We start from the raw sequence: 23885 nt of genomic DNA on the forward strand, positions 1-23885 counted from the left end.
AAGCCTTTGTCAAGGTCCCTCACCAAAGGCTCTTAAGCAAAGTAAGCTGTGATGGGATAAGAAGGAAGGTCCTCTCATGGATTGGTAACTGGTTAAAAGATAGGAAACAAAGGGTAGGAATAAATGGTCAGTTTTCAGAATGGAGAGAGATAAATAGTGGTGTCCCCCAGGGGGCTGTACTGGGATTAGTCCTATTCAACATATTCATAAATGATCTGTAAAAAGTGAGGTGGCAAAATTTGCAGATGATACAAAGCTGCTCAAGATAGTTAAGTCCCAGGCAGACTGTGAAGAGCTACAAAAGGATCTCTCAAAACTGGGTGACTGGGCAACAAAATGGCAGATGAAATTCAATGTTGATAAATGCAAAGGAATTGCACACTGGAAAACATAATCCCAACTATACATATAAAATGATGGAGTCTAAATTAGCTGTTACCACTCGAGAGAGATCTTGGCATCATTGTGGATAGTTCTCTGAAAACATCCACTCAATGTGCAGCAGTGGTCAAAAAAGCTAATGGGATGTTGGGAATTGTTAAGAAAGGGATAAATAATAAGACAGAAAATATATTGCCTGTATATAAATTCATGGTATGCCCACATCTTGAATACTGCATGTAGATGTGGTTGCCTCATTCAAAAAAAGACGTATTGGAATTGGAAAAGATTCAGAAAGGGCAACAAAAATGATTAAGGGTACGGAACAGCTTCCACATGAGGAGAGATTGATAAGACTGGGACTTTTCAGCCTGGAAATGAGATGACTAAGGGGGGATATGATAGAGCTCTATCAAATCATGACTGGTATGGAGAAAGTAAATAAGGAAGCGTTATTTACTCCTTTTCGTAACACAAGAACTAGGGTCACCGAATGAAATGAATAGGCAGCAGATTTAAAATGAACAAAAGGAAGTATTTCTTCACACAGTTAATCTGTGGCCAGAGGATGTTGTGAAGGCCAAGACTGTAACAGGTTCAAAAGAGAACTAGATAAATTTATGAAAGATAGGTCCATAAATGGCTATTAGCCATGATCGGTAGGGATGGTGTCCCTAGCCTCTGTTTGCCAGATGGTGGGAATAGGTGACAGGGGATGGATCACTTGATGATTACCTGGTCTGTTCATTCCCTCAGGGCACCTGTCAGAAGACAGGATACTGGGCTAGATGGACCCAGTATGGCTGTTCTTATATGTTCTTATAAATAGAATATAGCTGCAGTGGCTCAAACTGTGGGATGGACTAGCCACCCAGCTATGTACCTAGCATTTGTGAGGGACTTGCACTCGGAGTGGCTAGCCTCTCCTGACATGGTGGCTACATTCTAGCTAGCTAGCAGGGGTATGTCTCCTTGAACTGGGAATTATCCACCCCCAGCTTGAAATAGAGACATATCCATAGTGGTCCAGACAGAATGAGGAAAGAGAAGGGCATAACTATGCCCCCTAAATGCCTGCTGGCCAGTCACATTGGAGGGTAAGCTGCATTCCCCAAAAAGCATTCTGCCAAATTCTGCTGAGTTCTGGCAAATACGAATCAGAATGGCTTGTGCTGTTCCCTATAGACTTGTGCAGCTTTGTAACAACTTATTCTATGAGTTGGGCCTAAATGGCACAATCAAACCCTTGGAATATATGATAAATCTACTGAGCACACAGACAGGGCTCACTATAGCATCCTGCACAGTGATGATTCAGGACAGCTGCTCACACTACTAGGAAACTTCTCTGCTTGATATTTTTATTTGTTTTTTGGATGTCTGTTGTAAGCTAAATAAGTTAAAGCACTGAATCGTCCAGGAAGTCCAGATGGTGGAGTCTGCTCATTAAGATGAGAAGGGTCTTTCTATTACATTCCCCCCCCCCCCCCCCCCCGTGCTTGTTGCAAATGACTTCCTCAAACAATGGTAAAGAAAATACATGTTTATTTTCTGCAAACTGTACAGTGTTGAGGAGAATGAAACATTTTGGGCAGTGAGTATGCTGTTGGCCCTTCAATTAGTGTCTGTTGAACCACACTCATGGCACTATAGCTGAATCATTTATTTTTAATTTTAAGAAACAAGTGGGGAAAGACTGGAGGGAAAACATGTTTTAACCAGCAACTGCCCACCACAGATTTAATCTGGAATGGCACTGTGCTTGGACAGGAGAGCTATCTTGAAGACTAAGTCCAATTAACTCCCTGCTCTGCTGGGGCGATTGGGACACCTGTCCCTGCCCCACCATCAAAACGCTCCCACCCCTCCAGGGCTGCATTGTTCCCTGCACACTCTGTCACCAGCAGGCAGCTTGCTGTGGAATACCACTGCATTGCAATCCAGGAATTAAGAGACAGCAGTGGTCTGGCAGTTCTCCACATCAGAGGTGGGCTCCCTCATATAGGTCTTGGGTTCCCTGCCCACCTCAGTGTGTGTGAGTGTGAGAACACCTTAAAGGCTGAAATCCCAGGATTAGATATTTAACCATGGTAATTCTTGCACATGTCCACAGATGTGCAGTAATGCAAATTATTGTTAAATGTAGGTTTTTGGAAACATTTTGTTCCAGGGACATTGGGAGGCTTTTTTTACCACCATCTGGAGCACTGGGAACGGGGATGTTGATCAAGAATGTAGTCCCATCAGTTGCCACACACCTCAAACTCCCTTTGAAGTTATTCAGAGTTGAGAGCACTCAGGATCTTTCAGACAGTGCTCAGCACTGTGCAGGATTGAGCCCTGGGTTAGATGGGTTATCTCACATTATTTTCCTGTGATTTCTCTAGGTTGATCATTGGTGAAACTTGCTCTCTCCCATGTTCTTCTTCTGTGCTCTACTAATATGTACTGCCAGCAAAGTAACTGGGAGAAGGTATGCACCTTTGCTGTTCTTCCTTTTCACCAGTTACATTTCTGACTTTCCTGGAATGATATCAGTCTGCCTGAGCTCTGAAAGATGCATTCTTAAATCTGGATAGTGTCTGCAACTGCCAGCTATATTCCTGAACACTCTGAAAAACCCAGTTTCTCTTTCACATCCACTTTTACATAGATTCAAGTCCCATTGTGAAGTTTTCAAGGTCTATTGTTTAGATGCTTAGATGAAGTAATGGTGGGGGGGGAAAAATGAGTGAGGATGGGAACTACTGAATGTGTCCTCCTAACTGCACAAAATAGAGTCACAGAGAAGATTAAAAGTGTAGCAGATGAGATCCAGTCTGGGAATGGAGAATAAATACTGAGTCCAATAGAAGAAAGCTGAGATCAAGCAGAAGGAATTGAGGCTTGACGCTAGTGTAATCTCAACTGCAGGAAAATTTGATTTGGAGGGAAGAATATGTACCAAGCCAAAAAGGAAAAATGTAAACCACATTATAGTGTTTGACTGAAACAACTCAGAAAATGATCTGTCTCAGTAATTTTCCCTAAGGGGAGTGCCACTGTTGCTAAGCCATCTATTGCCAGAATATGCAACATGTAAGTCATCAGCAATCTGGCGGGTATTTTGTCCCTTATATTGATCCAACAAATATAAGCCAGGCTGTTTGTACCATCTGTCACACTGGAGTCAGCAGGAGGGTCTAAAGGTGGACAGATGGTATTCCCAGTTTTGAAATGCTATTTTAGAGGAAAAATACCAGAACTTGTTTTCAGGGCCTTTTAACACAAAGAGCCTCAGTGCTGAAAAGCCTGAAACAAATGCATTTCTGATGGAGTAGTTTGTCTTTTTAATCACTCAGTTCCCTCTTTATGGTTATTAGAAGTTAACTCCCCAGAATGAAAAGGTTGCTGTGCATGTGAAGGAACATGGCCAGTCTTCACCAGCACAAACGGAAATAGGTTGGATGCTCCAAGGAAAGTGACTCTGTCTAAAATGGCTGATGATACAATGCCAATATGTAATGAATCCCTCAGCTCCACAGGCCTGGAATAAAAATGTAGCGCACAAGATTCTAGATTGATTTTTTTGCCAGGGAAACATAGTTACCAGCAAAGCATCCATCAAATGGTGGCCGGCGGCTGACCTTCATTATTCTGCTCCTCCTTGCAGGTTCTTCTTTTGGTAAATAGCTATTTCACACTATTACAAATATGTTGGCAGAAGAGTAATGCATACCCAAAGGGATAAGGCTTGGAGAGATTTTTCACATCTCCAAGGACAAGTCCACCAATAGTCAACTACATAGTATGTCAGTTAGTCCATTGGGCAGAGTTTCAACTGGCCAGCTGAACAAACCTTTAGGAAGAGGTCATTAGGAAATATATAGCACTGTGCATTAAAGGTTTTGGGAAAGTGTACTATGGTCATTCTGCTGTAGGAATTACAGCACCAATTTGAAACTAACTGCTAGATTAAAAATGTTGCCAACATAACACATGCAGTAGAGGACTGTTGCTATACATATGTACTTGTTTTGCGAAATGTTGAAGTGTGGTTTTGAGAGACATGAATGACAACTGCAGTGTTGAAAATAGCATCGTGGCTGATCATAAATTGGTTACTTTGTCTGTCTGTTTCATTAAACCCAGCGAAATCCAGAACAAACTTCAGAAAGAAACATCTTGCCAAAGATCAGCTTAGCCAGGATACTCTGTCTCTTGATTTTAAAGGTGAAGTTGAATAACAAACATCTGTTTTGAAACCACCCCCAACATTTTCAGAATAAATTTCACTGAATTCAGCACATTTTCACGGAATGTTTTGATTTCAACAAAATGGAATTTCCCAACAGAAAATCATTCCATTGGAAAATTTTTGACCAGCTGTAGGAATAACCTATATAGTAAATTCCAAAGGTTTATAATATATACAGCATTATACTCTACCTTTGGAATTTACAAGATGGATAAGAGAATCTTTAGGTTGTGTGATTTGGGGGCTGAAATTCCAACTGTTAGAGGCCCAGAGGTAACAATACATGGTGGTTAAATGTTGGTGGTCCTCTATTTAAAATCAAACACATCAAGACACAAGGCTGGCTCCTATTCAGGAAAACTTGGTTTGCTAGTGGAGAGGTCTCTTGGCAATGAAGACATCTGGTAGTGGTTTATGATCACTTGAGGATGCTGATCAAGGAGTCACCTGACAAAAGGTTATAAAAAGGCAGGAGCTGCTATGTTTGGGGCCTATAGCAACTGTCACCAGCTCAAGCTGAAAGAAGCTATTGCAGGAGCCTGATGAGCCAGGAGAAACCCTGCATCCCTGAACACAGATGGATTCTCATGGGAATGGTGAGCTAGAGTCAGGTGCGTTACATTCAGGGTGTTTGTTGTTTTCCAAATTATCTGTGCTGTCTTGTGCTTTATTTTTTAAGTAAAGAATAATGATTCTTTAGAAGCCTGTGCAAAGCTTCTCTGTGTGTCTGTTGTCTGTAACTATCATGAGAAGATCATGAGATCTATCTCCCTGAAGAGGTAAAATATAAACCCACAGCACCCACATTGCTGGAGTTCTGGGAGAGAGTGTGTTTAAGCTATGGAGTAGTCTGAAGAGTCAGCACTTGTCCAAGGAGCTGAGCAGTTGGACTGCAGGGTCTCACCTCTTAGGAATAAGTGCTGCATAGAAGATCTGCCTGCTGAGCGTGTACTAGGTATCAGGGGCAGACTCAGTTCAATTGTAAAACAACCAGGTCCCCTCACAGCAGTCTGGTGAGTGCCCAACAGAGGGAGCTCAACTAGATCTGGGACAGGCTGTATGACTGATAGGCATTTGAAATGACAAAGCAACGTACAGACACACAGAAAATTATTTTCCTCCATCTAATGGAGTGTTTTCCAGTTTTACTCAGATCCTTCAGGAATCAGTAATGACAATGTAAATAACAGCATTGTGCTGACCCTTAACCAGTATATCTGTATCCAAAGGAAGGAAAAATACAAAGTGAATCTGACATTAAAGGACACCTTGTTACATAAGAATATAGGTGTTGGTTTGATTAAAAACAGAGCCACATAGGAATTGCCATACTGAATTGGATCCATGGGCCATCTAGTGCTGGTTTCTGTCTCTGATAATGGCCAGTACCAGATGTGTAAGAGCACCACTGTAGGCAGATTAGTGTGGGGGGGCAGATAATTCCCCCCTCCCTCTCCACAAACACATTAGCTCTCATTCTTATATTTAATAGTTCGAGATTGGCTTAAACTCTGAACATGAGACTCAGTATCCATTCTGACTTTATGATTACTGGATATTCTTGATATCCAAATTCTTTTTGAATCTTGCTGAGTTGATACCCTAAACAACTTCTTGTGGTTGTGAGTTCCAAAGTCTATTCACATGTTGTTCAAATAAATATTTCCTTTTATCAATTTTGAGTCCCCCCCCCTTTTAATTTCCTTTAATGCTTGTTCTTGTGCTACAAGACATGGAGAACAAGAGTTCCTCATCTCAGCTCTTTATACCATTCATTATTTTGGATATTTCTATCATGATCCCTCTATTTGTCTCTTTTTAAAGATAAACAGTCCCAGTCTTTGCAATCTCTCTTCATCGGAAAGTTTTGTCATGAACTTTGTTACTTGTCACCCTTCTTTGAACAATCTGTAATATCCTTTCTGAGATGGGGTACTCAGTATTGCACCTAGTATTCTGGACGAGGCCACACAACTGATTTTTAGAAAGTCATTATAATATATTCCGTATTATTCTTCATCTTCATCTCTAACACTGTTTGCTTATTTGTATATGGAGGCACATTGAAGCAGAGCTCTTCCCTGAGCTGTCTACAATGATGCCCTGTTCCCTTTCCTGAGCCGATACACCTTACAAGGCTCTAAATTAACTGTATGAGTAGTTTAATTTATTCCCGTCAGTGTGCATTATGTAGTATTTATCAACATTGAACTTTATTTGCCATTGTGTTGCCTATTCATCTCTGGTTCTGGCTAATCTAAATATCTTTATCATATGCAAAACTTTCTACCTTACTACTCATCCTCCTTTCCAGATCATTAATAAACACTGGACCTAGTACAGAACCTTAAAGTACGTCAGTGTTAACCTTTCACTATGATAACTGTTGTATTCAATGTAGTTGTAGCCGTGTCAGTCCTGGGATATTAGAGAGACAAGCTGGGTGAGGTAATAACTTTTATTGGACCAACTTCTGTTGGGGTGAGAGAGAGAGAGAGAAACTTTCGAGCCACACAGAGCTCTTCTTCTGGTCTGGGAAAGGAACTCCCAGCATCACAGCAAAATGCAACGTGGAAGAGATTGTTTAGTATAGATAGTAGCACATATTGAAAGGGACCATTCAAGTTATAGTGGCCTCTTAACACCTCTGCAGTCATAGGACAAAAAGAGGGGATTATGTGTTAGATTGTTGTAATAAGCCATAAATCCAGTGTCTCTGTTCAGTCCATGATTTTTAGAGTCTAGCAGTGTTATGAATTTAAACTTGCGGGCTCATCTTTTGAAAGTGTTGCGCTGGTTTCCTTTGAGGATGAGAGCTGATAGGTCAATATAGAGTGATCATTTTGTGAAAAGTATTCACCCGCAGGTGATGGGGTGTTTTTGCCTTGTCATTTTCCATCATGAGTTCATTCAAGAGTATAGTGATTGTCTAGTTTCACCTACATAGTTTTTGGACATTTAGTGCATTAGATGAGATACACTATATGTTGTGATAGGCATGTATAGGATCCATGGATCTTGAAAGGTGTGTTGTGTGGGGTGTTTATGTCTACAGGTTTTGGATCTGTTTTTCTAGCAGGGTCTGGTGCCATTCTGAGTTGGTGCGGCCTAGACTCAGGGGAGCTTGCTTCTGATGATGAGCTTGGAGATCCTCAAACAACTGCAGCCCATACTCAACCCTATCCTGAAAGAAATCTTTCCTGAATCCCCACTTTTGGCCTTCATACACCTCCCCTCCCCCCAGCCTCTCTAAGTATCTTGGATCAGTGACACGGAGTACTTCAGTGTTTTTAATAAGGGAAATTGGGGGTAAATAAAATTACTCTAGACTTTTACCACTAACTCAGAAAAGAATCTGACCCAATATCTTCCTGAAACATATGTGCCAAAGGGAATAGTGCAATTAGCAATAACCGTGTGTGAAAATGTAACAATGGCACTGATGATACCAATAGCAGTGGCAGTAACCATATACCTGTATAACTTCTAAGTGCTGTGGTGCCTTTGGATAACTCAGTCTTTTTTTCTCTTCCTGCTAAATTAGGGCAGGTCTACAGAGGCAAAGGCAGTCTGCTTCTCTAGATTCACTTTTGTCTTTGTCACGTTGATGGCTACTGTGACAGAGTAGATAGACAAGGAGCGACTTGGGGTAACCCCGTGCAATCACTTCCATATCTGAGCAATGAATGTCCAACATTTACCTTTAGACCTGTTATTAGCATTGCCATATGTGGTTTTAAACATTTAAACTATAGTAAAGACAAGTACAGATGCTACACTGATGCTCAAAGAAATATTTGGAGCATTATTGAAATTTTTGATGAGACTCTAAGTGAAAGATATTAAAATGCAGACTTTTACCTGGGTACTTATTATATCTTTATTCTTTCCAGATAACATATCTCCCTGGATTAGTACTATTTCATGCTGTTTTAGTGTTACTGAATGATTTCTCCATAGCTGAAGTATCCATGTCAAATCATAATGAGATATTAAAAACTGTAGAAAAGAACACATTTTTCAATAAGTCACTATTTTGTTGGTTGTAATTAGATCTGGACTAAGCTTTGATCTGACACATGTTTAGCTCACAGGGCTAGAGGTTGATTGTGAATGTGATCTCAGCAATTGGGAACCCCAATATGAATGGTGAAGGCAAATGTCATCCCTCAGACTTGTTATCAAGTTGACACTAGAGATGAGCCAAAACTCTGGATCTAAACACGCCCAAACTTTGGGGACATCCAATTCGGAACTTAGATCTGAACATAGTGGCTGGCCTTATATATTTAGTGAGATAAATCAGGAAGAACCAGCAGTACTTGAATCTCGGCCTGTAAGGCTACCAGCCAACCCAAATCCCCACACTGCTACCCAACAGCAGCTGTAATCGGACCACTCCATGTGACCCACAATTTGCCTAGGTTGCATTCCATGGGAAGTTCTGCCTCAGGTGATCCAACTGACACCAATCTCAGTGATCCCTGACTGGCTCCCTGATCCTATATAAGCCCATAGGGCATACCAGCAAGTGTCTCGGCATCAATGTGGATCCTATGACTGCCTTGCTTTGGATCTCCTGGTATTGACCTTGGCTCTGACTTGGATCCTGACTCCTGATTGACCCTCCCTCACCCCACAGTCGCAATACTGACCCTGATACCTGGACCCTTGGCACAATTCCTGACCCCATCTCTGGCTCTGACCCTTGGCTTGCCTTCAGACTCCAGCTTTGACCCATGGCTTCAATTCCTTGCTCCCAAGCCCCTGCCACTAGTTCTGTCTGTTGTCACCCATGAGCCTGACACCTAGCCCTGAACTTCTCTGAACTATGGGAAAGTTTGGGTCTGGAGCCCATCTCCTGATGAATCCCTACCTGACACAAAATATACACTAACGCTGGCAAACCTTCTCTTTGGGTTAGCATACCTTCCTTCGTATACCCTGTCATAGTAGAAAGAGATTGGCAGTGTTTTTCAAGAAGCCTTAGGTGAATGTGGGAGAGGGCCTGTGACAAGGTCAGCCTCTCTGGAAGTTGGAGACAAAAGCTGGCCATCGTGAATTGGTTGAGGTAGGCTAGCAAGCTGACCCAGAGGAAGTTCCTGCAGGGTGCAGAAACCCACCACCCAACTCCTCAGGCCTTGACAACCTTATACGGGGTGACATTCTTTCCTGAACTACTGACTTTATATGGGAACAATTGGCCAATCCCCCGCTTAGCCAGGCCTCCAGTCAACTTTGATCAAAATGGCAAACTGTGGGAACCCCAATTACTGAATCGGTGGCCTTGTTTTGGTCTTTGGGTTGAATGGATCTATCATACTGAGCAAGACTAACAGATCAACAAAGTCAGACCCTAATTTCTTGTCCCCACAATATATAGCCCTTGAGGTACCATGCTGTCGGGAATCTTGGGTCTCAAACCCTGGTCTACACAGCTCTTAGGAACTAGTATGTTCAGACCCACCACCTGCTAACACTTGTCACAACTTGAAGCTCAACTTTGGCAGATGATTCCAGTCCTGGGATCTAATTGGCAAAACCTGAAGGTTCTGACTGGTTGCCTGATTCTATTTAAACCAAGCAAAGGAACAGGAAGTTGTCTGTGCAAGTAGGTTTTCCATGCTTAGGACTGCTTCCTTTATCCTACCTGCTCCTACTGCCTGACTCTGACCTCCTGGTGTCCTAACCTGGCCTTCCTCTTGACCCTGACTCCCAGTCCACTCTTTGGCCTGTCTCACACTCTGATCTCCTCATAATCTCTCTCTGTTTGGCACAAGACTTTTGATCTGCTCTCTGACTTGTCTCAGATTCTGGTCTCCTGGTATCCAGACTCAGCCTGCCTCTTGGCTCCCAACTTCTGCTCTGACCACTAGGTCAGACAACCTCTGACCCAGTCATGACACATCTGCAGGACACCTGGGGAGAAAGGAAAACCTTCAACCAAATTACAGCCCATTTTTATTGATCTATCATCCACAAAGATGTGAACAACTACTGTGGGTTCTGTTCAGAGTGTCAGTTGACAGGCCCCAGGGGTATCCCTAATATACCCCTCATCACATTTCCTTTGCATATGACTCTTTCATCCTTACCCCGATTCTGAGCGGGGGATGGAGTGTTATGGGGTGTGTAGAAAAAGAGGTTAAAGAGCTGCTATGGCAAAACTGGCCCTGCCTCTCCATCTGTGCCAGTCTTGACAGGAGAGGAATAAGGATTTAAAAGCAGGAGGTTCCAGGCAATTGGTGGGCAGCTCTGGGAGAGAACAGACGGTAGGTCTACAGCTCCCAAGAGGAACTCCTGGAGAACTTCAGGCAAACTGCCAAACCTTTCCTGCCCAGTGAGTATACTGGGGCCAGCCACCTCCTTGAAGGCATGGGGAATTGCTGAATGACCTTCCTTAGGGCAAAGCCCCAAGCTGAGCCATTAAGCATCTGTGCTACAACCCTCCACCCTTCCCGGGGTACTGAATTGGGTACTATTCTGAAAGGACTTCAGGAATGGGGAACCAGGAGCCCCTAACTTCTTTGAATGCAGACACTGTTTGGCTCAGTTTAGTATTGAGAAGACTCCCATTTATGTGGGCAGCGGTCCCTGCAGATTTAACAGCAGCAGGAGGTTCCTGTCAGTGACCCAGGAGTGTGACATTAACATATTTTAATTTGTGTCCTAAATCATGATTTAAGCCCAGGTCTTCAGAGGTGACCTGATAATGCCACTGAGCCACCTAAGCCTCCTCCCCCCGCCATGTCTTACATCAGTTTATAAATATCAAGCTAATTTTACCTTCAAGATTCTTGATTTACAGCCACAAATGTCCCTGTACACTGCAGGCTTCTATTGGAATACCATCATTTATACTGGTGTTGGAGGGCAGAGCATGCTGCCCCGACTCTTCAATACTAAATTCACTCATGTCATCTCACCTTTTCTAGTTTAGAAATCATCATTTTTCACTGTGGCATGAAAGTTCATGATCACGGGCCATTAGCTTTGCTTGTAGCTTAGGGTAATTAGTGAACTTTGCTCTGCATTTTCCACACCTGACAAACCTCTTGGATACATGATTTTTTTTAGCTAGCAATTCAGTGCTAAAGCATGTTGAAAAGTTCAGGTTTTTTTTTTCCTGGAGTCAAATATTATAACAGTTTGACTATGGGTTTGAATATTTAATTATCTCAATATTTTCCACAACGCTTTGACAGAATTGTACAATACAGTGAAACTCGTAGAAGAGGCCACCCTTAGAAGGCAAAGTCTCCTCTTTTAAAAAAAACAAAAAACAAACACCCCAAAATGTCCCCTAATGTTCCCCTGCTTCACCCTTATTTAAAGACTAGCTCTGTTAAGCAACCACTATTTTTGCCAGTTCACTGACTGACTGTGACAGAGTTCATCGTAATTATCTTTTATTGAATTGGTCTAAAAGCATTGAAAAAAGCAGTCTGTTTACGTGTCATGCTATGCCACTTTTGCTGTGGCCCGGTATCAGTCAGGACAAGCAAGTGTAGGAGAGAGATGTACATAACAAAGCATGAATGAACACCAAAATCTTGAGCTAGTGCACTTTGTTTCTGGCAAACCCAGTGAACATTTATATTATGCCAGCTCTGGCATCAAGTATCATTTTTAATATCGGACAATGGCTAAATCAGAGTTTTCCATTACTGCCTTGACAAGTAATAGTGTAATTGCCACCTGAGTCCAGTAAAACGGATTCTGCATGCGATATTTAACACCTACTGAACTAGCAAGCTAAGATCAATAAAATGCAGCTTGTAACTTTCGGCTTTGCCTCCTATTTCTTGTTGTTGCCTAAGAGCACTGGATAATTGATGTAAGCATTTAATGTAATATTGGACTCTGCACTCTGCTTGCATAATATTTCTCCATAAAAACTCTGAAGTTGTCAGATTACAGAATAAGCACTTGGAATATGTTCAGATGGATTTGCTACATATAGTAACCCAATCACAAGATCACTTTACTACACATTTGACTTAGTCTCTCAAGGTCTCTTATCCCAGATTAAAAATTATTAATAAAATTAACTTGAGAGCAATTGCTGAAAATATTATTTGCTTTTGATGCCCTTTGAAAATATTTGTTCACTAGATTCCCTGTCAAACACTGAAAAGTAAAAATGGCTACAAGTATGCAAAGTGAAATCTCTTGTAAAGCAGTTTTCTTTAAAGTTAACATTTACAACAATGATCACATATGGATATGAGATTCTACAGGTTTTCTCTTTACTTAGAACATGAAATAACTGTGGTGACTTTGTGTCAGTGTATGTATTAAAGCTGGAAGAATATTACACAATGAATAATTTTATCTATTTCCCCTCCCACCATTTGACTGTCTTGTTTATTTAGATAGCAAGTTCTTAGGCCCTGGTTCCATTCAATACCCAGCAGTAGTTTCACTTGGCTATAATGCAGCAGTGGTGTCATGTAGAATGGACTTCCATCTTGAATGGTCTTTTGCAAGTCTTCTTCCTTCATCAAAAGTTGATATGGGAGAATTTAGGTTTTTTTTTTAAATCCCTCAAAATTGCATCTTCCAACCTCCTTCATGACTGACCTCATGCTCTACTTCCTTTGATCTCAGAGCTGTAAACTTTCCTTTATGGTAGATAACTGGCCTTCCAATAAAACATATTTATTGGAAATCCCTACTGCATAACTGTTTGCAATTGCTTCATTGTGAAGCTTATCAACATTGAAGCATCTTGATGAAGTAAGTATTCGTCTCTGAAACCCATCTCTGATTCAGTGGTGCTAAGATTTCACCCTTTGGTTGTCTGTGCAGCATCTAATCTGTGCAGATTTTGGTTGGGTCCTCTAGTTGCTAATGTAAAACAGCTACTCATGACAATTACATTTCTTTTGTCCTCAAATGTAGTCATAATTTAAAATTATTTTCTGAGATTAATGGTTTTTGGTTTTCATTTGCAAGAAGTTTTTTTTAAAGTATTTGATATTCAGAATTTGAAATCTGAGATCTGCTGATTGGACACATAAGTGACATGACATTGTTTCTCTTTCCTGATTGAGTGCCACTTTACTTCTACCTTATGGCAAGGATCTGTACAGCAACAAATGTGGAATATAGAAATCAGAGGGTGGGTGGAAGACGTTGTGATACATGTCAAATATTTACAAAGCCAAAGTGGAGAAATCCTTTAGATAAGGATACAAAGCAGAAATTACTGTGAGCAATTGCCACCAAACCCTGGGCATGGATAACAGTGAGAGGAAAAACAACGAACTGCTTCTCTAAGTTCTGTGAGCCAAAGGACCTAGAAGTCATGGATGATTTTTACATAGATATCTGTTGGGTAACAAATACAGCCAAACCAACATAATCAAAGACGATCCTTGGGTGTGTAGAAGAATATCTTAGTTTTAGATTTCAGGAAAGCACATTTTGGAGAATTACAGTGAGTGCAATGGGAGGGTATATTAAAATTCACCTTTGTGGGTAATCCTGGGAAATGTTAAAAGAAAACAGAATTAAAGCACAACAGACTAAAATTCACGTGAAAAGCAACCAATTTTTTAAAAAAAGCAAATGTGAGTTCATGAGGGATTGCTCAAAGATTCCATGATTTTTAAAGAATAACTCTAATGGAAACTGGAGAAGGCAAACAAATGCAAATATTCAGTTAAGGCTTGGAGAGAAAAGAGAAGATTAGCAAAACAGGAGAAGGAGTTAATGATCACCAGAGGAGTTAAGGAGAATATGAAAGAGGGGAAAGTACTAGAGAGAAAGCAGGCTGGTTGATTTAATAAATGGAAGACAAAATTAACAATGAATCAAAAATGGTTGAAATATTGAATTCCTTGTAAAAATCTGTCTTGAAGAAGGAAAATTAAGAAAACAAGTTTGCATACTTTGAGCCAAATCTTGCAAGATGCCTGAATATTATATTATATGGTGTTGTGTGCCATCAATACCTGTTGACAGTAAGAGGGTGTTCAGCAGGATCAGGCCCTTAGAAAGGAAGAATCTGTAATGGTAGCGATTGATAAACCATCAGATAAAAGAATAGTTAAAGGAGAGTAATACATTCATCTCAACCCGTGCCTTTATGCCCCGTCACACTATCATGTATTCCATATACATAGAAAATAAAAACACACAGGCAGTTGGGAAAAGTCTACAGTTGTTTCTAAATAGGTTTGGTTCCTTGGGCCTAATAATAAGACATTGTGCAGCTATTTACACTACATTGACTTTCAATTAGAAGACCGAGAATGAAGAATACCACTATTCAAGTGGAAAGAGTACTTTAGTAACAGTAGTGAAATATCTATGTTCAAAAGATAATCTCTGTTATCATAAAGAGCCCATTTCAACAGCAACATTATCTTTGAATTACCTGCTTTGTGACATCATAGAAAGAAACCGGAACTGAACCTCATTTGAGGTTTCAAAAATATTAGGCTAACTTTTTTTTCCCTACTGGAGTTCAATTTCATTTTTTGTTTTCTCTGCTTTTTTCAGTCTAGTCTATAACATTAGTTATAGGTCTTCTGTTAATAACTTTGTACACTTTATAATATGCTGGATGACATTAATGTCACACATTTCACACTGGGTTCTGATGACATTTTTAGAATACAGTATAGTAGTACTAATGCATTGTAATTTTTGAGCACATGTGCCCAAAGGCCACTGGAAGCCTTAAAAACAAAATTACATGAAATAAAGTAACTTGTCCATCAAAATCAAGGAGTCTAGCAAAAGCCCCCACTGCGACCTACCCAACAGCAAATAAACAATGTAAAACCTACCAACCAAACTAAAAAAAAAAGAAACAAAGTTAAGTCTTGCCCTGAAGGAAGCCACAGATGTACAACCAAGGTAAAACAGATCCATATTAGACAAGGCTGCAGGAGCTGCAAGACCTGCCTCTTGTCTCCTTTGATAATCAACAGGCCAAGCCCACTGACCCGGTCCGGTGTCATTACTCAAGCTAGAGGAACAATTCATAAAGAGTAATTTATTTGGCATTTCATCTCTTTATTGGTCACAAATTGCCTGTGAACAAGTAGCAAATTTCTGCAAAGTAGTTATTACTTAGAATTAGTCATGTATTTCATCTGTGGTCTGTTGCTCATTCATAACAACTCACCGCACGTACTCAAACTTTGCAATTCATGATTTGGGTTATTTATGTAAGCCATGTTGTTCCTGTTTCTTTACTGTTAACTATATCTAAGTTATCAAGTAATGTGAATTTTGAATTTGTATGTTTGGCCTAAGATTTGCACTTTGAAAGTCATACTTATTTAGTGATTTCAAAATGACCACTCGGTGGACAGTCAAACATTTGCATATTGACAGTTAGTAAAGTTAATTTGCTGAATACATGCCAAAGCAGGTGGATGGGGAAGATGTGTATACTCTGATTTCTGAATGAAGATCAGGAAGATTGCATGGGCCAATCTCATAAGTTGCAGAGCATGTTTTCAATGATTTCACAAAAGTTAATGTAAAAGCACACTTTTGTAGGTTTGAAATTCCCCACAACAAAATTACAGTAAACTTCATGGTAGTTTTAAAAAACAACTTTGCAGACCTACTGTAGCCCAGCTAGTAGATGCACCAGTGATATTAGGTCTGATCCAATTCCTACTGAAGTCAATAGAGACAGTCCCATTGGCTTCATTTGCATTGCAATGCCTGTTAGGAACAGGAACCTGTTGAAATTAGCTTCCACTTGAGCAAATTGGGTACAATTATGTTGGATCCAAAACTGGCATGGTTTATAGGAATGGGGGAGAAGCAAAACTTTCACTTAAATAATTGTATGTATATTTCCAATATGTATTATGATACAGGAAATGGCTTTGTACAACAGAGTATTAAGAATAAGAAAAGGAGTATTACTCTACTAAAAACAGTCATTTAAAACTGAGCTAAGTTTTGGCTAACATATTTGGAGGAGATCAGGAATTAAAAATTCTTTAACGAACTTCCAAATTACTCCAACTGTAGATTTTCATCTTACTGATGGAGGACTTTATTCACACACATTAGGCTCTCCAGCCAATTTATGTAGAAGACAACTTTTATGGTCCTGGGTACAGTGGCTCTGACCAGAATAATAATTTTACTTAGCTCAAGAATGTGAATACAAAAGTACTCACAAAATTTACCCCGAGTGATGAAAAATTATGTAGTGGTGGTAATTACACCTTGTGTTGGGTGACTTTTTTCCCCAAAAAATGCATTTTGGGGGGTGTCTAAACTGTTTGTAAATTTGGGTTAAATTCGGACAATATTTTCCACAGAAAATAAAAATTTGGAAATATCAAAATGGTTTGTTTCAACATTTTCAAAACTCAAATGAATTCTTGAAACTAACTGGCATTTTCTAAATGAAAGATGTAGAAAACGTTGATTCAAATCTACATATGAAACGTATCATTTGACCCAAACCAATTGGTGTTCTTTTTTGTTGTTGTTTTTGCTTTGCCAAAGGGGAAAAAAAATCAACTTTATTAGAAATAAACCAAAATAGAAAATCAATTATTTGCTCAGCTCTAATTGCAGCTGGGATTGCAGTTTATGTTCATTCGCTATCACAAAACCTATGTGTAAAGGTCCATGTTGGTCACATTTCCAACATTATCTTTCAGCCTATATTTAAATTACAGACCATGCAGCCTGGGCTGCAAAGTTCAGATCCATATCTAAACTTCCTGAAACTGAGAGGTGATCAAATCCAGGCTTTAATAACAAGCCCATTTTGTCATAAACTGGTGATGGAGTCTAGTATTTACTTTTGATGTAGCCTTGTTTATTTGCAAGGAATGTGCAAAGTCCTGCTTCTGCGAACACAGAAGGACTCAAAACCAGGGGAAAGCTTCTTTGTTTACAGCCCCAAGCCTCTTTAGCAAGCTTCAGACCTAAAAGCTCCCTGTAGGCCTCTCCAAGGGTCACACTGTGATTACAGACTACTGCCTGGCTTTCTTGCTGCCTCTGAGTCTCCTTCCTCTCAGTTTAGTGGGGGCCAGACAAGAAACAATTTCCATACTATAGACACTCCTCTGGTCAGAATAATAGCCAGTGGAACCCTCTGCCCACATGATGCTAGTTTCTAGGAAGACTGTGTAATGCCTTGTTTTAGGTATGTCCCCTTAACTGTCTCATGTAGCAGTCTTAAAGGAAGGGTACATCACACATTAGCTTAAATGAGGTTTTAACTTAACCCATAACAAGGTTTAAACCCCCTCATAATATAAATCATAGTTTTATGAGCAGCTTAGTGTTCGGTCTCTAACTATAAAGGTGCTGTGTAATATGGAGATACTAATAGTAAAATAGGACTGGGAGAAACTGTTAAATGACAATGCTACGACAGTGAACTGCAGGATTATAAAAGGTTTCCTTTTGCAATAATCGGTTGTATGTTTAAAAGGGTTGTCTTTCCCTCCTCTGCCTCCTAATCCCTCTAACAGAATGGGAGTGAACACACTATTAGGAAAATACTATATTGTGTATATGTTTTATTTTAGTAAGGCTTCTGACACAGTTCCACATGAGGGTCTTAAAAGCAAACTAGAGCAATGTGGTCTAGATGAAATTACTATAAGGTGCATAGGCGCCAACTCCATGAGTGCTCTGGGGCTGGAGCACCCATGGGGAACAATTAGTGGGTGCTCTGCACCCACCGGCAGCTAAGCTCCCCTCTCCTTGTCTCCTTCTCCCCCAGTGTGCTGCTTCCCCGCTCCGCTGCCTCCCTCCCAGTGCTTCCCGCCGCCTAACAGCTGTTTGGCGGCACTTAGGACTTTCCAGGAGGGAAGGGAAGGAGTGGGGATGTGGAACACTCAGAGAGGAGGCGGAGAAGAGGCAGGGCAGGGGCGGGGACTTGGTGGAATGGGGGCAGGAAGAGGGGGCTGGGGTGGGAAAAGGCAGGGTGGGGACTTTGGGGAAGGGGTAGAATGGGGGTAAGTCAAGGGCAGGGCCAGGGGTGTGTGTGGGGGGTCAAGCACCCACCGGGGCAGAGGGGAAGTTGGCGCCTCTGATAAGGTGAGTGCACAACTCACTGAGTCTAGTCTTTCAACCAGTAGTTATCAATGGCTTGCTGTCAGACTAGGAGGGTGTACCCAGTGGGGTCCTGCAGGGTCAATCCTGTGTCTGGTACTAGTTAATGTTTTCATTAATAACTTGGATAATGCAGTGGAGAGTGTGCTGATAAAATCTGTGAATGACACCAAGCTGGGGGGGGGGGTTGCAAACACTTTGGAGGACAGGATTAGAATTCAAAATGACTGTGACAAATTGGAGAATTGGTCTGAAATCAACAAGATAAAATTCAACAAAGTGCAAAGTAGTTTGCTTAAGAAGGAAAAATGAAATACACAATTACAAATGGAGAATTACTGGGTAGGCGGTAGTACTGAAGAAAAGGATTTGGGTGTTACAATGGATCACAAATTGAATATGAGCCAACAATGTGATGCAGTTGTGAAAAAGGCTAATATCATTCTGGGGTGTATTAACAGGAGAGTTGTATGTAAGACACATGAGGTAAATGTCCTGTTCTACTTGGCATTGGTGATGCCTTAGATGGAGTATTGTGTCCAGTTCTGGAGACCACTCTTTAGGAAAGATGTGGACAAATTGGAGAGTCCAGAGGAGAGCAACAAAAACGATAAAAGGTTTAGAAAACTTGACCTATGAGAAAAAGGTTAAAAACAGGGCATGTTTAGTTTTGAGAAAAGAAGACTGAGGAGGGGACCTGATAAGTCTTCACCATCTTGTTTGTAATAGCCCTTAACATAGTTGATCACTCATTCTCCATGTCCACGGAAAGTAGGACAAGAAGTAATGTGTGGCAAGGCAGATTTAGGTTCAATATTAGAACAAACTTTCTAACTATAACTACTAATGTCTGGAATAGGCTTCTCAGGGAAACTCCCTGTCATTAGAGATTTTTAACAAGACGTTAGAAAAACACTGGTCAGAGATGGTCTGTACTTGATCTTGCCTCATCAGAGGGGTTCAGGATGACATCTTAAGGTCCTTTCCAGCTCTACATTTCTATGATTCTCTGTAGAAGAGGGAATAATGGCAGCAATGTAGACCCCTGTGCGTCTCTGAAAATGTGAAATGGCTGTACTCCAATATATGTCTTTAAAAACCCTTAATAGAGACAGAGTTTTTAAAATGAACAATCTAACATAAAACAGAACAATCTAAGGGCAGTCAGCTACATACCCTGAAAGAGCCACTCTCTTCAAAATTACAGTATCAGGTGTGTTAATCCGAGCCAGTGACTTTATAGGCTAGCTGGCTGAAAATTCTTTAAGTGCTTTCTAATGGTAGTGGCTTACAGAGCAAATCATAAACATTTTAAAGTTAAAAATAAATCTTTCAGCACATTCTGGTACCCAAGCTACTTCTGCTGAAATTTTGAAGAGTGCTGTTCACCATCATTTTGTTAATAACAATAATAGCAAACTGTTAAATATCCAAATGCAATGCAGAGTATTGTCAAAATACTATGCTTGATAAAAGATGCATAATAATAATCTAAATATTGCAATACAATTTTTCTAGCATGCTTAATTTCAACCACTAATTATTTATATATCATAATATAAACAATATTTTGTTTGTTTCTGATGCAGCTGGAAGAGAAAGTAGGGCAGCAAGTGCCTCTCTTAATGATGTTCCTTCTGTTGTCTCTTTAGATATATGCTTTTTTTTTCAGTGCAGAGATTGAATACCATATAGGTGTACACTCAGTGTTGGGGTACTGCTCCAAGCGATGCAATTTTTCAGTTATATGAGAGAGAGCGCGTGCGCCAGGTTAGTGCCACTAGAGTTTGTAGACCTGGCTGGTGGGATGGAACCCAGAAGAAAGTTGTACCACGTGGAACAGAGATATTCTCCCATAGATGTCAATCAAACCAGGATTTCACTCATTGAATCTTGTATGCAGTTGCCCTGGTCAAGAAGTCCTGAGATGGTGGGGATTTGACAGACAAAGGATACTGTTGTTCTGAAATATTTATACATTTAATGTCTCTCTGCTTGGAAAACAGGAGGGCTGTGAACCAGAATGGCTGTTATACTGAACCAATATAGAAGATTTAAGAGGGTGCTTTGCTTTCACCTTGAAATGGTCCAAGTCTGTTCATGTACTGTTTTCACTATTTTAAAGCTTGCTGTAATTTTATTTCTTTGGATGCTTGATCTCTCATTATTCCCTCTGATGATAAGTTAACCCTCTCTTACCTTGCCTTTCAACAACATAAGAAGTTTAAAATGTAGAGAAAAAATTAGATATCTTTAATAGAATACAATATGATTACTCAAAGTGCAAAAGTTGACATTCCATGCACTTTGTAATTTGGCCATTTTCAAAGTATATACGAACGGTCAGATATGAAATCCTTCTAAACCATTAGGAATTGAAAGTCCAGCTATGTCACTGGAAAAGCAATTTTCCCTAGCTATGAAATAAAGTTTTGGTTTTGACCTATAATATTGTTGTCACAATTATTTTAATTTGCTCATTTTCTGAACAGGAATGTCCATACGTTTAATTTAATCAATAAAAGAGAAGCAATTTTGAGAAACAGCTGTTTCCTTTATGCTATGAATGAATGCTAAATACTATGGGGTAATTATTTTTCCAGTAAATTCAAGAAATACTCATCTTATGCCAGCCCTATAGTCAGATAGCACTTTTAGTATCTGACGCTGGCTAAATTAAAATAGTTTTCCATTACTGCCAAGAAAAGTAATAAGGCAAATGCCACATACAAGTCCAGTAAAAGATATTTTGCTTTGTGATAATTATGAGAGTGAACTGTGAATTTGAGAATAATAAAACACAGGGATAAATTATGGTCCATATCCTGCTAGTGCAGGTGAACTAGAGTTGAGACACGACAAAAGGAACCATCTTCCCCTCCCCACAGGAGCAGCTTCATAGGGGCAGCAGCTGTAAATCAGCTTCCAGCATGTGATTGAGAAGAGTTAGGCCAGGTCTACTCTACAAACTTACATTGGCATAACACCCCTGAGTGACTCGGTTATACTGACCTGCACCGCTCTACATGTAGACAAGCCCTTAGGCTGATAGAGACGGTGCTGGAAGCTCTAGCTTTCCCACAGAGGGAGTGGGTAAGGACTGAGATCCTCCCGCACTGTATGCCAGCAGAGCTATGTTGGTAGGGGGTGAACACTATAAAAGAATACCCAGGGCAGACATGCCAACACTGGAAGAGAAAAAAGCCAAAATGAATGCATTCATTTTGCCTAAATTATGCAATGTAGGTTAGGTGCTACATACCTCAACCAGTCCCACTTCTCACAACCATTCATTAGACCTCCCTTCTCCCAGGCCCTCAAGTTCCTTTCTCCTGGTTCATTAGTCCCTCTGCTGACTGCTGGGTTGTCCCTGAGGGGAACGGGGAGGTGGAGGTGCTGCCTATCACCTCTCTGCCAGCTTTGCTTCCAGTACTAAGGAAACCGATTGGGAGAGAGGTGGAAGTTCTGCCCTTGGATTTCTGCCAGCTGCTGCTGCCTGTCCTCCTGCAGTTGCTTCTGAGACCTGGTGTGCTTCAAACATACTTTCAGATTATGGGACCCAATTCAATTGAAGGCCATAAGAAATTCTCTGTTGGCATCAATGGGAGTTGGATCCAGGCCAAATCTGTTAATGGCCTTGGGAAAATAAGAGGAAATATATCTATATATACACACACTGGTATGTTATAAATAGCATGTGCAGTGCTTTGCTGTGTTTACAAGGTTAGGGGAGGGAGGCAGGAATAACCTTGGAGACAATTCTACTGGTCCACATTAAAAAGTCAGCCTTTACCAACAGATAAACGTAGTAGCTAAGAGACCCCATTCTCTCCCCACATTTAGGACTGGACATACTTTGTAACAACTTGGGAAATGCTAACTTTTAAATGGTGAATACTGCAGATAAAATAGTTTATTATTTAGTATTTCTGTCTTGCCAGTGGTGTGCCAGGCTATTGAGTCCTGTAAGCTTTTCATTCATTGAAGTTGGTAAAAACAAAAAAAAAATACTGCACAGTTACTTACAGTGCAAGGCTTCTGCTTACCAATCCACTATATATTTGAAGGGCTGTTCTCTGTCCAGTGAAGGAGGAAAATTCTTCCTTAGATTTTATCTACTATGCTGTAATTCTGTAAAGTGATATTAGTCACTTCATTTCTATGAAACTGCTCATTGGAGTATGCGAAGATGCAGTCTTTAAAAACATAACCTTCAACACCCTCTATAGAAATACAGACCATTTGAGATACTTCCATTAAAAAAAAACCCCTACAGTAATTAATCAGACACAACACTGATATTATAAGTTGCTGTGCTTTGAAACACTACTATAGAAGATTGTAGATTTTTAGTTATGGAACATTGGGGCCCATTGTCATTTTTGAACATACCTTCCAAAACACATCTCATTGTGGTACTGCAGGAAACATGAAAGCAGAGATACAGGGTAAAATTTTCATGAGCATCCAAGTCCATTGGGACTTTGAACATTTTTGCCTACAATAAATAATACTTCCAAAATCAACCAGGAAGAATTATTACATCAGATAGAACACATTTCTATCCACTTCATATCCGCACTCTGCCCTGAAAAAAAGAAAATCACAGCTACACAATCTAATATAAGTAAGGTATCCTGTAACTTGAAGGCTTGTATTTTTTAAAAAAAAAACCTCCAAAATTCTTCACACAGATTTTTGCCTGTGAAATCGTTTATGTATAATTGGGTTAAAGAAAAGTCTTTTCCCTTCCAACATTTGCTTCTTTGTCCGTTTATTTATTTATTTCAAAAAATAAACTAGGGGGTTAGAGCTGCAGGAACAGAGTTACAGTGCTAATCAACATGGGACTTGAACTGGAGACACTGGAACTGAATCCTATGCTCTAGAGTCTACCTTCGTTTTTTTTGTAACCCACACTGCGAGCAGTGCAGGATGATCCCGCAGTCCAAGTAAAGCAATTCTTTCATTAAACATAGTGAAAGTTAGTGGAGAACTACAGGTTAATATCTGTTGTCCCACCTGCACCCCTATCTCTGATAGTGCAAATCATCCCCAAATATGAACCATGGAGTATAGCCTCTGCTAAGCATAAGCAGACTAAGCAATTGCTTAAGTCCCGGAGCAGCTCAAGGGTGCCCCCATTTGCTTTTTATTATGTGTTGTGTGTGTGTGTGTGTGTGGGGGGGGGCAAAATATTCCTGCTTTG

The sequence above is a fragment of the Chelonia mydas genome, chromosome 2, assembly GCF_015237465.2.
Source record: "Chelonia mydas isolate rCheMyd1 chromosome 2, rCheMyd1.pri.v2, whole genome shotgun sequence".
NCBI lineage: Eukaryota > Metazoa > Chordata > Testudines > Cheloniidae > Chelonia > Chelonia mydas.